Source organism: Phasianus colchicus, chromosome 1 (assembly GCF_987193195.1).
Source record: "Phasianus colchicus chromosome 1, bPhaCol1.hap1.1, whole genome shotgun sequence".
Classification (NCBI taxonomy): Eukaryota; Metazoa; Chordata; class Aves; order Galliformes; family Phasianidae; genus Phasianus; species Phasianus colchicus.
Window position 1 is genome coordinate 29874631 of NC_143436.1, and position 16610 is coordinate 29891240.

Consider the following 16610-nt stretch of genomic DNA (forward strand, 5'->3'; position numbering starts at 1 on the left):
ATTCTTGTTTTACAATTTTAATTGGTCCCTGGATGCTCTGAGAAATCATTATGTGATAATGTGACTTCATTTTATTTTTTCAATTTCACTGATATTGATACTAAGCAGACAAAACAGACTTTTTTTCATTTTCTCTTTATTGGCTGCTGCTTAGGTAGACATACGTTTTCACATTTGTGAAGTTGCTCATATTTTCCTGACAAGTGGGATCTGTTTGCAACTTAGTTGTCCCGCGGGGCCAAACTTATTGTCATAAAGTGGAAAAACAGGATAGCTTCTGTTCTTTCATTCTTCTATTCTTTATTCTGTTATTTCAGTTTATTTCTTAGCTTAAAGCCATGGCTTAGGTGTTAGAACAGTATTGGCCTTAAAACCATTATAATGTTAATGTATATTAGCCCAGATCTAACCAAAGTATGGACATCCTCCAAATGTTGCCCTTGTTTAACTTAACTATTTTTAAACTGCACAATTAAGTCATACCTTTTGGTTAAATCAGTGTAGCTTTACATACAGAAGAATATTAATACTGTGCAGTAATTTCTTTAAAAAACATTGAAGTAATCAGGATAATAAGTGGGAAGAGAATGCAGAAGAAAAGTGCAATTAGCCTCTTCTGTGAATTTTTTCATGATGTAAATCTGACCTTGTGGGTTAACCTGTGTTTTCACTCTGCAAATTCTATCTGATATCCTAGAAAAAAAGAAAGCCAATTTGAAGGAAATTGTCTCAGGATCACAGCATCCTTCTGAAGGCAGAGTGAAAGGCATGTCACTTAAACATCAGCTTGATTGACACTGTTTTGTGTGTCACTTCACTTGTGTATGCTGTCTGCGTTTCTCCACTCATGATTGCAGTGCAGTCTGAAATTTAGAACTGACTCATGTCCATGGAAAGGTTGGTGTCCCTTTATCTGGAATGAAACTGTGGTTTACTGTAAATTCAGATTTGTTGCTTTATAGAAAATACACTCCCTCTTAAGGTTAGGATTCATTTTTGGAGGTTCTGCTTTATGCAACTGGGATGTACATCTAAGAATTTTAAATATTATAAAGCTGTAGTACATTGCAGAGAATGATCAAATTCATCTATGTAATTATTCTTTCACATTTTAATTAATGAATTACCTGCATCACATCTGCAGCACACTTACAGGAAAGCCTTAATTTCTTAATCAGTTTGTTTTCTATATCATTAATGTTGTTTGCCATTCTTTCACTATTTTTTAATATTCTCTACTAAGGCGTCTGATTGCTAGTTTTTGTCAGGTCTCTACTTCTGATCTCCTCTTATTATCTCCTGGAACGAAAGCTTTCAAGCTCTGTATTGATTAAAGCAACTGAAGCTTGAATTGAGTCCAAATTTTCCTAATACTCTGCCAAGTACTTAACCAAGTCAATCTGAAGATTGCTTGATAAGTCAAATTGTATTCTTGAGAATATGTAGGACTGGAAGTTCATCTCTTGTTGGTTATTATGGTACACAAAGCAAAATCACGAGTCTTTACTAGATCTAGGTTATCTTTTTGGGGGATTATAAGCTGTACTGTGATGCTGGATCAGGCCAATTCATATTTGGGGTTTAACAAAAGGAACGTAAAGCAAAGACATCATTTACACTGTCAATTCAGCAAAGATTATGTGTGCGTATGGCAGAAGACTCAAGTGCCAGGACTTTAAGCACATGAACTGTCCATCTGCAGAACTGCTCATCTGTAAACTGTATTTAACTTTTCATGATGATAATGTTACTTGATATTGACCCTGGAGTGTAATTTTGGATTATTATGTAGCATATTTAAAGTATCTAAAATCGCCTGTCTACTTATATTACTAATGTGAGCAGTGGGACAGTAGAACTCCATAGTTTTGCTTTGAGTAGTCATATTCAGAATGTCATCCTGATTAGTTCTCCAGCAGCTAGCTCATGAAATTATATGACAAAACCACTTTCAAACATTGAAAGAGGATGAGGTGCTCTCTTAAAATAAACTATATTTTTCCTTCTTTAGGAAGGGAGGTCAGGGGTCTTTAGTATGTTTTAAATTTCAGAATACAGTCTGACTGATGAAGCACATGGGTACTGGACCTGCTCATTTGCAAAAACAAACAAAAATGTATTGATGGAAGGGTCTTGTACTACTTTTTGCACAATAATCTCTGCTGAGAAAGTCAGTATGACTTAAAATCTGAAAACATAGCTCAAAAATAATGATATGGTTTTAAAAGAGAAGCTGCTGAAGACAGGGAGAAAGGCAGGTTGTTTGGATGAAAACTTCCCCAATCTTACACACAGGTTTGACACATTTTTCATGGGGAAAAGAAAATAAACCTCGAATGTGTGTCATAAAAGCTCCAAAGAATTACCCCCTAAAAGTCACTTTTTAAATTATATTTCATCATATTTCACTGGAGTAACAATCAACTAGAGATATGTTGACTTATTGTCCAATTTCAACTAAGTCACAAAATAGTGGGATATTGTGGCAGCTGTCATAAATGCATGAAGTCCTTTTCCTCAGTTTCTTGTTCTTCACTATGTATCAATATCCCAATTTAAAATCATCATGATGGGGAAAATTCCCTCTCCTTCCCTGTAAGGAAAAATATTTCTCTGTCATCTAAGCTGCTCTTCTTCGGTGGCTAGAATTCAGTCAGTCTTCTGACCTACAAAAATTTTAAACGCCTTAATGTTTAATTATCAATATATTAATTGTTTTAATGCAAGAATTTAACATACACATTTTTTTCTCAGAAAAATAAACAATGCAGTGCACGAACATTCAGCCACAAGCTTTCACATAAATTTTACGGAAGAGTTCCTACTTAAAAGCTCAAATCTGATACCCATGAAATGAAAGCTTTTTTCTCAAGTGTAAGGTGAATAGAGAAATGCTGCAAGCTTAATTTAATTTTGTTGCTAACTTCATTCTTACTCACTGTTGAAGGAATTTTCTTTGATCCTGCAGTCAAATCTGTTCATTAATTCTTAAAGTGAGTTGTGGGCTTGGTCTGCGTTGTCTTCTAGCTAGATAACAAGTTGCCACTGTGCTTTCTGGTATGCTCTTATACATCAGCTGTGACCCTTTGCAACTAAAATAGTGAATTAGCAGTAATTCAGAGATGCACGTACACATATAACCTACATTGTCTTGCTTGTTTGAGGCTTTTACTGTATTCAGGGGGGGAAATTAAATGGTGGTGACACACATCAAAGGAGAGTCTAGGCTAAGTACAACCTTAAATACAAGATGCGTGATAATATTCCTACTTTTGTGAGATATCAGAATATGGTGAACTGAAAGAGGCCTTGAGAGTTCCTCTTGTTTATGTCTCTTCTCCAAGGTAGGGTAAATAGATAATAAGATAGATAGATAAAAAGATTTGCAGCTTTTGCCATAAGTGAGCAAGACCCTGCTTGTGGTGCTCATAAAAACCTGTATCAGTGAAGGTGACCAACTGTCACTGCTGAAATGTACCACCTCACTGTCCACTGGCTGGTCTCCATATGGGTGCCATTTTGTCCATGCAGAGGAATTCAGTGTAACAACTTTGCTTCATCTGTATTTCCATGTCAGATCCCATTCTGTCGGACTGCCACTCTGCTGTCATCTATCACGTGACAACAAAATAATGGAATACTGATGGGAAGGTTCAACCTCTAATGCCATACCACTAATATCCACTTCTAATGTCATGGACCAGTGTAATAAAATAGGCCTTGCTTTTGGAGCTGCCTCCTTAGTTCTGATTTTTAAAGCTAGCTTTAGAATTGCATAACAACCTATGTCTGCACATATTATACACATATAATCTAATCTATCATTTAGAACCTTTATGAAAATAGCAAATTTTGCAGGACATGAGACAGACAAATCCTTGGAAATCTCCTTGATACCTTTTCTGAGCTTGAAAGAGAACAACTGGTAACTATTCTTCAAATTGTGAACACAACTTATAGTACTGTAATCTCAACTATATTTTACTCTTCTGCTTCTGAGAATGTCATGTGTGACAGAATCAGGAGCTATAGAGGTAATGTAGCCTGACTTTGCTACTGCTTGTCCCTTATCCACCAGGCCAGTTGGAAGGAAATTAGATTGGTCTGACTGATTTCTTCTTGGAAAATCCATGCTGTCTCTTCCTTATCACGTTATTATCCTTAAGGTCTTTAAAAATTGATTGTTTAATAATTTGTTTCTGTATCTTTCCAGTTATTGAAAATAGACTGACTGCTTTTCACTCCTTTCCTACTGCTTTTTTCAGTTGTAAGGATAGGTTCTGTGTCTGCCCTCCTGTCTCAAATTTCAGTGCTCTTCATAAATTCTCAATTAATTTCAGTTAATACATTAAATGCAGGTAAGTGACCATCACCACGTTTATCCCACTTGAGAACTGCTAGTGTACTAACATTTTTTAAACTCTATTTTGTTAAAAAACAAACAAAATCCCATTGCTTTGGTCTTTTAGAAATGTTATGTTCAAGATGCTTTGTTTGGATGCGCTGGAAAATGCTAGTGAGATAAAAAATAAAACCGACGTTAAATCAGACTTTCAAACAAGCGTAAGTTCTCTTGAACTAGAATTCCTTTTTCCTTTACAAACTGAGTTAAGGCATTTTTGTATTGAGATGTGCTTGAAATAAGATCCCCTTAAAACCTCTAAGACAGCTGGCATCGGTGCTACATCACTGTACTTAAAGTAATGACGACTGCTTTTCAGAGATGCCAGTTTCTCTCTGCAGTTTAGTTGCGATGAGTACATAGTTTACATAGACAACTAAATGATAAAGGTTAGATTGGAGAAGTGAAGTAGACACAGTAAATGAAGCTACTGTTTAGGGTATTAAGAGAGTCTAGTTGTTGGAAACTTGGCTGAGCCATGCCCCTTGAGCTCAGGACCAGAAAAAAAATATGGTTTTCTTTCTCTGTTCTGTATACAACCAGTGAGATTGGGGCCTCTATCTTCTTGTTTTTAAGCATCCTTCTGTTGATTAACTTATGTAAAGGCAACACTTTGTCATAACTTCTTACAACTAAATAAGTGCTTTAGTGTTATAAATTACAAGAGATGCTCCAAAAAGAGCCAGACTCTTTTAAGCGATGTGTGGCAGCAGAACAAAGGGAGATGACCAGAAGCTGAAGTGTTGGAAGTTCCTCATAAATGTGTGTAAGAACCTCTTCACAGTGAGGGTGACGGAGCACTGGAACAGGCTGCCCAGGAAGGTTGTGGAGTCTCCTTCTCTGGAGACATTCAAGACCTGCCTGGACACCTACCTGTGCAACCTGGTCTAGGGAGCCTGCTTTGGCAGGGGGTTGGACTCGATGATCTCTAAAGCTCCCTTCTAGCTCCTACAATTCTGTGATTCTGTGAAAAGTAATGCTGCTTATGTTATTATGTTGGCCCATGACATCAGAGGCAGATGTTGGTGGTATGGCAGTAGAGGCTGAACCTTCCCACCAATATTCCATTACGTTTTGTTGCTGTGTGACAGATGGCAGCAGAAGTGATCTGACAGAATGGTATCTGACATGGAAGTGCATATGAAACAAAGGTGTGTCACTGAATTCCTTCATGTGGAAAAATGTCACCCACTGATATTTGTTGATGGTTGCTGAATGTTTATGGGGACCAACCAGTGGATGTGAGCACAGTGAGGTGCTGGGTGGTGCATTTCATCAGTGATGATAGGGATAGTGGGTTGGCTACTCTGTCATGGAAAAAGTGGCATTGTCAATATTTAATGTAGCACAAAAAGACAGTGAATCCTCAGTGAATCCTCTTTGTAACTCTTTTTAAAGGTGTGTGTGCTGTCTTTATTAGGCTTACTGTCCTTGCAGTGAAGTACTGGACTGGAAGGGAATGGTGCTCCATTTGAAACAACTATTTACTGAGTATAAGTACATTATAACAGCATTGATAGCTCCATTATCACAGTGTGATTCTATCAGGCTCAGTAAGGTTGCTAAGTAATCAGTCAATTGCTGATCTTTGTTAAGAGCAAAGTTCTGAAAATAAGAAGAATGCTGTATGGAAAAGTATTGCTTTTGTTTTTGTTTCTATTGATGAAACTTAGTTATTTTAGTAAAATACTGGCATGTTTTATTCAGAGACAGAACTGCACAGCAAATCCACCCTTATAATACTGATGTTTTAATGTGAAGCCCTGCCATACCAAATAGCACTACTATACAAGGTCACTTTGACATGCAAAAGAAAAATGGATAAGAAGAAAATAGAGATGCAAATCTGATGGGCATAAGAAAGTGATAGGTATCACGTTTGAAGCAGGTCATCTGGAGGAATAAACTGCTAGTTTCAAAACTGATACCCTCACAGATATAATGATGGTTCAGAAAATAGCTGCCATATCAGACTAGAGTCAGATTGCCTATTATGGCAACAGCCAGATCACCTTTACAATTGCCTGTTGCAAAATGGCATTAAAAAACTAGCTGGATCATTGGGCAATCTGAACACTGATGCCAGCATGGGAAAAATACTGTCTAGAACCTTCTGAATTCCCTTACTACTGTGTTCAGGGCACTTAGTATTTGTGGCATTAATGTTTCCTGATGTTTGCTGTTTGGAAACTTGCTTTCAGATCTGTCTGGTAGATCTTATTTGGAGAAGTTTTTAATAGAAATTCTAAACCTTTGTTTTGTGAAAACTTGATCATTTAAAGCAGCAGAATTACATGGCAAATCTATTAAGCCTTCTCTTGCTACCTTAATTCTATCTTAAATATCTGCAGAATTACAGTGTAGACTGAAAAACCTTGCCAAGTGTCAGAAAAAAAAAGGATTAGGGAATGAAATAATTGACAAAGAAAAATCTTAGAGGGATATTAATTAGAATATTGGATATTCTGACTGAGAGAACATCTTTAAAATGATGTTAATTTATCATTTGGTTAGATTGAGTCTCCTGGGAGAACTGAAGATATGCTAGCTAGCAGACAGTGCTGATAGAATAAAAGACAAAGGGATGAAGATTTGTGGGCTTGCTCTGCTCTGGAGCCTGTTCATTCCCAAGTCTGTCCAGGCTATAGTAACACCTGTTCATAATAAGAAGATATTTGCATTGAGTATAAACCAAGAGGTGTTGATCGTGCTACTTTCTCTCTACAGTGAATAAGCTTCTGTAGTAACTCTCGCAGACAATGTATCAGAGCAGCTAAGTTTTACTCTATTCCAGTGACTTTTTCAGGAGTGACAGGTGACGCATCCTCAAAGAGAAATCATTGAGGCACTTTCCTTCTCCGTTAGAGCAACAAGTGTTTGGCATCATTTGGGTCCAGGTGAAAATGAAGTCATATTCTTTGCCATTTCAGAAAGGATGGTTATTCCTTGAATGGGTTACAGGATAAGTTATTTGGGGATGGATTTGTTTTTCTACATTTCTGTAACATTTAGGTGTGAGCTCTTGGATAGAACTGTCCAAATCCAACTCTGATTTTGGACCCAGAGCTGTAATAGTTCTACAGCAGATACTAAGAACACAATTTTGAGGATTCTTGGTGCATCTTCATAAAGGCAGAGATGAATGAGCAACATTATCTTCCCTTTTCTGACTACCCATAGCCTCTTGTAATCCTGTTTGTGTATCCTGTAAGGAAAATGACAGGAGGTATGGCTGTGGCATGCTGAGAAGTTGAAGGTACAGTGTAGCACAATGTACACATTGTGTGCAAAGAAGTTCCTAGAGGATCCAAGCTACATCTGAGTCACGAGCAGCTTCCTGTCCTCCAAATGTGGACTTAGGTAGAAGAAGCGTGCCTGTAGTAAATGTGAGTTTTGGAGTGAATACGACAGCATTTGTATGAGTTCGTGTGGAGAACACTGTAAAAGCCATTTGTATGATTCCTCCAATTATCCCTGCAAGGATAAAGTTTAGACAAAGTTTAGTTCTAAGCTAAAAACAAAGCATATACAAAATTTACTACTTATTTTTGTCCTTTTTTAAAACAAACAAACAAACATGGGTTTGCAGTATTAATCATGGTAGCTTTTGTTTACACACAGGGTCTAAGTTGATTACTTATATCTACTTGTATATTGTCTGTACAGCAGTGTTCAGTCCTTGAAAAATGAAAGAAAAAGTGAAATTAGAAATCACAGCTGGAATCTGTAAAGGTGGATGTTGCAATATGGTACAGTTTTCAGGGGAAGTGAATATAAAGAGTTGGACAGAGATATACATATCGAATGACATTTTTATTTTTACTACATAAAATTTGGCAGAGATCTGGAAGTGTATTTCATGATAAAAACAGTTAAGTATCGTGCAGTTCAGATCATTTGGCTGTTGTATACTAGGAAGCTTGTAAACTAAGAAAGAGTTCAAATCATTTGCACCCTCGATATTTTATTTGTGCGTCTGGTTAGAATCAAGTTATGCATGTGTGAAAAGATGGTTTGAGGGGAATGGTGTCACTTTTAAACAGATTAATAAATAATGATGCAGTGATATTTTATGAATAATCATTCCCAGTAAATTTTTTGGTGCAGTAGAGGGAAAATGTGTAATCTCATGCATTACTTTTCCACAAGAGAATTAGCAGTTCCACTTAAAATGGCTTAAAGATTTGTTGTTCTAAGACGTTCTGTAGCAGATCCTTTCAGTTCGAGTAGTTTACAGCCATATGGTAAAGAAGTGAACAAAATGTACTGCAGCTTTCTTTTCATCTTCAGCAGCTGTCTTGTAGTGTTTTAATATCAAATATATCTCAAACCTAGAAGAATTTTCTTTCATTATTGCTTATAGTAAAAATAGTCTTTAAATGTCAATCCTCACCCTTTTGGACTCAGATAGTCTGAATGTAAATATGCATGTATTTCCTTGTAGAGTGACATTTTGAACTCTCTCTGTCCTTGTTCTCACAAATGTTTATTTCATCATGATGTGAGAATCTTCTGCTAGAGCATTGAAGAATAAATAAAAATAAAAATTTGGTTTACTCTTTCTACTTCCATGGCAGCAGCAGCAAAAAATAAGCAAACTGACATTTGCATTTTTCATTTGCTGCATTATAAAGCTTTGATTCATCCCAAAGGCATCTGCCCTTTTGGTTGAACTAAAGATATTTCAATAAACTTCCATAAAAACTCTTACAATGAAGCATAGAGGTTTCAATGCCTTGTCTGCATCACAAGGAATTTTAAAATTTACTGTCAATTTTCCAATCTTAGTGAAAATACAATTTTATGCAGTAACGCAATAACACATAATACATAAAAATATGCTGTTTATTACAAAGTCAAATACTAAAAAATACAAATTTGTTGATTCACTTTCATCTGTGGCACAAATGCTGTGGCTGCATTGCCAGTACTGCATGTGTTTTGTTCAATTTTGTGAGGAGGAAAAACCTGGGCAAATGAGGAATAATAACTGAGATATGCAGAACATACAGCAGAGAAATGTTGTTTTCCTTTCTCGTGGTATAAAAGCAAAGGAATATCAGAAGGCAAGAAGTGTGAGATGAAGATAGGTAGTTCTTTCATGTGTTTTAGTTCTCAAATCTTTTTCATAAGAAACTGTGAAAATCAAGAGCTTAATAAACTGTCACACTTCATTTGTTTAAGTCTATCCAAAACATCTGAAGTTGCTACCACCACAGCATACACTTGTTGCAGTTATATGTGTTATGATCTCTATTCCACTTTATAGGAGATACTGGGATAAGACCTGAGATGGCAGTGACTCATCAACTGTATTCTGATGCTCTTTGTAGACTGCCTTTAAACATCTTATGGTCTTCCCTAGTAGAGACAGGAAGCAGATTTGTTTGGATGAGGTGACTGGTCCACATGGCCATCCTTATTTAATCTGTGGGTGAATGAGCAACTACAAAGCTGTCATAGTATTATCTGTGTTCTTTGTCTAATATGCACTGAAGTTATCCTGATTATTGAAGTTAGCTTCTGAACTAATAGTACAACAGTCTTCACAGAGTGTATCTTGTACTGCTGTAACTACCTACAGCATAAGACGACGAGAGTGTTACAGCAAATCCATCTAGTAGAAACTAGTTTTTGATAATAATGTCAGTAAAATTGCTACCACAAAAGGTTCTCTCTTACAGTGCATGTTGACTTAGAGTTTGCTTAAGTTTGTCAGCTACACATGGTTCATTGTTAATTATAACTACCTATTTAGAGGCTGTTCTACTTCTCTGAGCCATTAAGATTCCTATAAAAACATGTAAAAATATAAGGAACTGGTTTTCAGTGTTGTTTGTTGTTGTTGTTGTTTGTTTGTTTTTTTGTAATCTTACATATATTCAAAAAACGAAATACATCAAAATATATTGGTTTTAGAGTCTATGTGTCATCATGTGTAGATGCTATTGTGGTTTTTTTTTTTTGAAATCTAATAATTTAACTCACTGTAGGACACAGGTAGAGTCTTAAATTCAGTGGTGGTTCCAGTTCTTAAAAAGATTTCCTTATCATTACTGTGGCAAAAGTGGCCTATTTCTGTTTTTTAAATTTGACTATAGAAACTATTGCTGTATGTATGTAACCTTTCAGTTGATTGTTATCATGAGTGTATTTTGTAAAAACAGACTTAAAGCACATGTAAAAAGAGATAAAAGATGTGGTCAGAGATTTTTAGCTGGAAGGCATTTTTAACACTGCATGGGTTCATTTCCTTTTCTATTGCTGTCTTGCAGGTATTCAGCATTTATAGACATCATACCCTTGTAATTGAACTTGCATGAATCATTTATTTACTAGGCTGCACTTACGGGTAATATATGTCAAGGGAATTCATTTTTTATTACAGCTGATGTAGCCATTATGATGTCATAATATACAAAGAGACAGAGCTAGAGCTTTAACAGAACTTGTCTCTTAAATCTGTGAGCCTCAGTGCTGTTTTGTTTCTGTTGTGGAAGCAGAAGTGTCAGGCTTTGGTGTAACGTTCTCTCAACCCTTGACATTAACTTCCTGGTCAAGGTAAAGAAATGCTTAATCCTAGATATGGCAGTGATAATATCCACATTTGATTCTGCATTAAACAAACAAACAAACAAACAAAAAAACCCAAAACAACAACAATGTGGAAATCTGCTATGCAAGACTAACATGCTATTTTCCTGAGTTAAAATGAGAGCATATATCTTTTAAGGTTCCGTGAATGTTAGAGTAACTGACCTGAACTTCCTGATCTCAAATCTAGTGGTTTGTTTTCATTGAGAGTATCACAAAAGACCTCATTTCTATATTTGTTTCCAAACTTATTCTCTGCCAGCTTCTAGATACAGTAAGCATCCAGATGCCTGCTGAAGGCTTTCCCTCTCTCCTACATCTAAGAGATTTCTAATTTTTGAAGTCTTCATGTCTTTGAATGTCCAGTGCCTGAGTGAAACTGGTCACTTATTCATTAGCTTTCTGTGATCACTCAGAACTAGTAGCACATGCTGGCATACTAAATGACAAAAAACATAATTAATGGGCAAGATGATGCTTATATAGGATATTCTAACTACAGGAAATTTCAGCAGAAACAGAAATCACCATCTATTTACTATGGAAATGCTCTGAAATGAACAAGTTATAATAATTGAATAGCTTGTGATATCACAACGATATCACAATCATTTATCTCAGGTTTATAATATGAGAAGTATGTACTGCAGATTTCCAAGCCCCTTGACAGGATGGATGGGAGGGAGAGATGAGCGAGTTCCTCTGCACCATGATGTGAGTGGAAGATTATTTACTGCAGACAAAAAGCAGTTTGTTGGTCAAGTTTAATGACACGGAAAAAGTTCAATAAATAACCTCTGTGTTTTCATCTCCTATACAGCTATCAAGTAAATACCATGATGTGTAATTAGAAGATAGAAAGTGGAGGCATCAGAAAAAGAAACATCTTTGTCAGCCTGCCCCTACAGCTACAATAGTCAAGACACCATTTTGTAGACAAAAAAATGTGTCTACAATATGCATTTTAAACATATTGTAAACTATAAACATATAAACAGCTATGTATTTTAAACCAAAACATTGAAGAAGGAGCAACTTGCTTTTAGAAGACAACACACAAGGGGCTTTGGGAGATGAAAAACGCTTTCTGAATAAACACTTTCTTCTGATGCTTTTTATGCAGGAGTGAAAGGGTTGGTGCATAGGGGTAATATATTTGATGTTAGCCAAATCTCTGCAGAAGCATTTCCTTAAATACAGAGCTTAAATCTCTGAGAATGTCTGTTTTGAGAAGCTTATTTTTGAGTTGTAGTATCTATGGTCAGAGATGTCCTTTTTCTGAGGAGCCGAGAGCTATTTCAACCCATTGGTCAGATGCATCCCTTCAGCACTCGGACTGAGAAAAAAAAAAGCTAAACCTTTCCTTTAGTCTTTGTATTGTGGAGAATTGGATTTTCCAGGTTGGGATTTGCTGATTCAAATGTGAAAACATTTTTCTAGACAGGCATACATGAAAATGCAAATAAGCACTTTTATAAGAAAAATAATTTGAATAATCCTAGCTTAGAGCTCCTGCTCTTTATGGGAGAAAGCTTGCTGCTGTTCAGTCGTTTATGTGATAGTCTGTATTTCAGTAAAATTCAGGGCTCATTAGGAGCAAGCCTTCAACTTAAAACAAAGAGAGTAAGTCTGTACCTCTGTTCTTAAGTATCTGCTGTGTTCACACCAGTGTGTAGGGTGTCTGTGCACTATGCTGTTCAACAGATATCTGTAACTAGTAACATCTTAATAGTTGTTGCTGAATAGTAGAACTGTTAAGAGCTGCATACATACGTACACACACACACACACACACACACAGAGCATCATAGAATATTTTGAGTTGAGGTGGTTTAAAGATCATCTACTTCAACCCCCCTGCAATGAGCGGGGACACCTACAGCTAGATCAGGGTGCTCAGTGAGATTGAGATGTCTCCAGGGACAGGGCATCCATCACCTCCCTGGGCAACCTGTTCCAGAGCCTTAACATCCTTTTTTCAAAAAACTTCTTCCTTATATCCAGTCTAAATCTCTCTTTTGGTTTGAAACCATTTTCCCGTGTCCTGTCACAACAGACTATGCTAAAGAGTCTGTCCCTTTCTTCATTACATCCCCTCTTTAGATACTGAAAGGCTGCCTTCAGGTCTCCTCAAAACCTTCATTTTTCAGTCTGAACAGCCCCAGTTCTCTCAATTTGTCCTTACGGGGGAGGTGTTCCATCCCTTGTATCATTTTTGTGGCCCTCATTTTTGTGACACACTCAAACTCAGCAGGTCCACATCTCTCCTTTACTGTGGACTCCACATCTGTACACAGTACTCCAGGTGAGGCCTCGCCAGTGCAGAGTAGAGGGCAATCACCTCCCTCATCCTGCTGGCCACGTTTCTTTTGATGCAGCCCAGGACACAGTTGGCTTTCTGGGCTGCGAGGGCATATTGTTGGCTTATGTCCAGCTTCTCATCCACCATTATCCCCAGGTCCTTTTTAGCAGGGCTGTGCCCCATCCTTACATTCCCCATGTTATATTGATAGTGGAGGTTGCCGTGACCAAGATGCAAGACCTTGTACTTCAATTTGTTAAACTACTGCTCAAGCCTGTCTCTCTGAATGGCATCTCATCACTTGGATGTGTTGACTGCACCACACAGCTTGGTGTCATCTGCAAACTTGCTGAGGGTGCACTTAATCCCACTGTTGGTGTTACTGATGAAGATATTAAAGAGCACTGGTCCCAGTACTGACCCCTTGAGGGACACCACTTGTCACTGATCCAGGCACTGAGCACTGCTCTCTGGGTAGAGTCTCACACATACGTACATGTACATACATACATTTTTACTGCAGAGAAAGTAGCCGAGCAAATTTCCTGAATACTACTTACGCTGATTTGTGTTATGCTCCTTCAGAAAGACGTTTTAGGATTGTGTGAAACTGTTTTTTTGTTGTTGTTTTGTTTGCTTGTTTGTTTTTTGCAACATTTTCAAAAGAAGTGTCTGGTTCAATTTCTGGTTCAAAAATGACTCTTTTTATTTTTGCTAAGTATCTGGAAACTGTAGTAAGGAATTGTCAGACCACCTTAAATTTAGAAGAAACTTTTAGTCCTTTCATTTGATTATAATCCATTTTCCCAGACCTTAATCCCAACAATTACTTTGAAATAAAAGAAAGATTTGAAGGGCTATTTTGAAGTGAAAAAATCTAAGAAATCTTTCAGTTATGCTTCTTTCAATATGTCAGATAAGTTACTAACTATTATTGTAATTTATGAGAAAAGAATTAATGCATCATCTGAGAAGCTGAGGCTGAGCATGTACTTGTATGTACAAGTACATTAAAAGATAATTTGTTACCATTTTTCAGTTCCCACTTCAGGTTTGTCTTTTTTCTTCTATTTATGGCTGTTAAGAGAATTATGCTGAAAAGGAATTCAGTATTTCTAGATGGGAGAGGGAAAAAAAGAAGCAAAAACAAATTAAACTACCAATGAAAAGCATATTTTTCTCCAGAGGGAGACTAAGTGCCACCTAAAATTGAAAACAGATCAATGAGGTGCTTCATCAATAAAAATATACCATCTTCTGTGGTGCTACATGTGACCTGAGGCTTTGGGAAGCATGAGCTCACTCTGAGGTAGACAGGCAGAGCACAGTTGAGTGAGTTATATTCTCTTTTAAAAGCAAGGATTGTCTGCTAATTTATTGATTTAAGAGATAATTAATTCTAAAATTCAGAACTGGGAGCCAAAGAATTAGATTGCATGTTTCCATCTACAAGTGATGCACAAAACCTAAACTTGAGAAAGCAACAAAGTGTATAGCAAAATTAAAGTGAACTCTGAGGATTATCTGACTTGCACTCAAGAGTTCATGGAGTAATCTGTCTGTAGATGGCTTCTAATTCTCATGTTACCAAATGAAACAAGAAAAAAAAAACCTCATAAAAAAACCTCAACCCTATTATTCCAATTTTATTCCATTCTCTATGGGGAAATCAAGAGCATAATTTTTCTTTTTTTCTTTTAGTCTTCCATTCTTCTTATGGAGAACTATGATTTTTTTAGTTGATTATATTTCCAAACTGATTTTCCAGCAGAAACTCTCAATTGCAGAATAAAATCTTCCATTTTTCTTTTCATCATCTTATCTTTTTTAAGTGCATCAGTGCCACTGCATGCCAGTTTTATGTGGTGGTATGCCTTATCAGTTTAATGAGATAGATTACAGGTCCTCTAAATCTCCAGCCTAAAGGTAATTCTCTTCCTCTTGCTGTCATCCTTTTCTCTAGGTCAGAATACAGAGAGGTTATTTCTTGTTTGCTATAGCTATGAAGCAGAGAGGTGACTGGCAGGTCTGTGCTAAACTTGGAGATCACTTCTGGAAGATTAAAAAAGTATGCTGTGTACTACTTCTTTTAGAGCCTTTTTGTAGCAAAAGAAGGTCTCTCTGTAGATATTCTTTACACAGCACTAGCTACATCTTCTCTTTGTTTTCCATATTCCATTTTCATGGAATAAAAGTCCTCTATCCCAAACTTCAATTTCTGCTTTTATTTTCTTGGGCCTCAAAAGCAGTAATGTAGAATGTCTGTGATTCTTGATGGTTTTGGAACTGTACACAAACAGCTCCTGGAAGCATTGAAGCTAACTGCTGCCATGTACAGCTCACACCTGCAATTTCATGGATACAGACAGTAAATCTTTCAAAAGAGGCCTTTCCTAAGTAGAAACTTCACAAGGGAGAAAGCAGGTCTTAGACTGGACTGGAAAGGCAAAGACTGCAATTTGGGGAAGTCACTTGAAGCATTGCTAGAAAACCCTAGAAAAGCAAATGCTCTTGTTGTATGTGGATCCAGATTAGTTGCTCTTTTTTCCACTAAGGTATGACCTTTGTTTCACTAACAGCTCATTCTGGCTACTTTTTGCCTCCTTCATGTTGATCTAAAGTATGAGAATAGCAGTGTGCCCAAGAGTTGCTCTCACTCTAAATTTGTAACTGCCTGGTTGACAGATATGACAAGGTAATCTGAAGAACCTCATGCAAAACCTAATCATTTCACTCTATTTTGAAAGGTATCCTTGAATAATTTACATAGCCTGGATAGAGCAACATGATGTTGAATTGAGCTTTTTATGTACAAGCTAAAGTTTCATCAGACTTCTGTATGTTAAGTGCATGCAGATTCTCCTCTCTCCCCCATTTTTAATTAAACATCCAAACCTGTTTTCAGCAGTCAATTCTCTGTGTAGCTTATGGTAGTAAATTATATCTGTAGACATTGTTTTGTTGTGCAATAAGCTATTCCTAATTGGCGTTTCCTCTTTAATAGACTCTGTTAAGAATTATGTTAAAATAATTACTGCCAGAAAGCACAGTACAGAACTCTTAATTACTGGCTAACAGTTGTGTCCTTCAGATCCTTCCTCTAAGCTATGCTTTCATAGAGCATGTGCTTTTAATTTGAATTCAGCTCCGTAAAACTCAAGAGAATCTATTGTCTATCAAAGCCAAACTCATAATAACAAAGGATTTGTCACAGCAGATCAGACCTTAGGTCCCTATAGTCTAGTGCCATTCCTCTGGCATTGACTGTTTCTTGATTTTTTAAAAGAAGTTAAATCTCTTCCCAAATTGCTA

General features: G+C 36.7%; 1 protein-coding gene and 1 long non-coding RNA gene across 2 annotated transcripts in view; both read left to right on the top strand.

Moving 5' to 3' along the window:
• PDZRN4 (PDZ domain containing ring finger 4) overlaps positions 1–16610 on the top strand; it is a 245107-nt gene that overhangs the window by 75183 nt on the left and 153314 nt on the right. The window lies entirely within an intron of this gene.
• Positions 10845–12219, top strand: LOC116226652 (uncharacterized). The gene is made up of 3 exons (XR_004166384.2): positions 10845–10963; positions 11618–11710; positions 11817–12219. It is a non-coding gene; the product is annotated as an uncharacterized LOC116226652 (long non-coding RNA).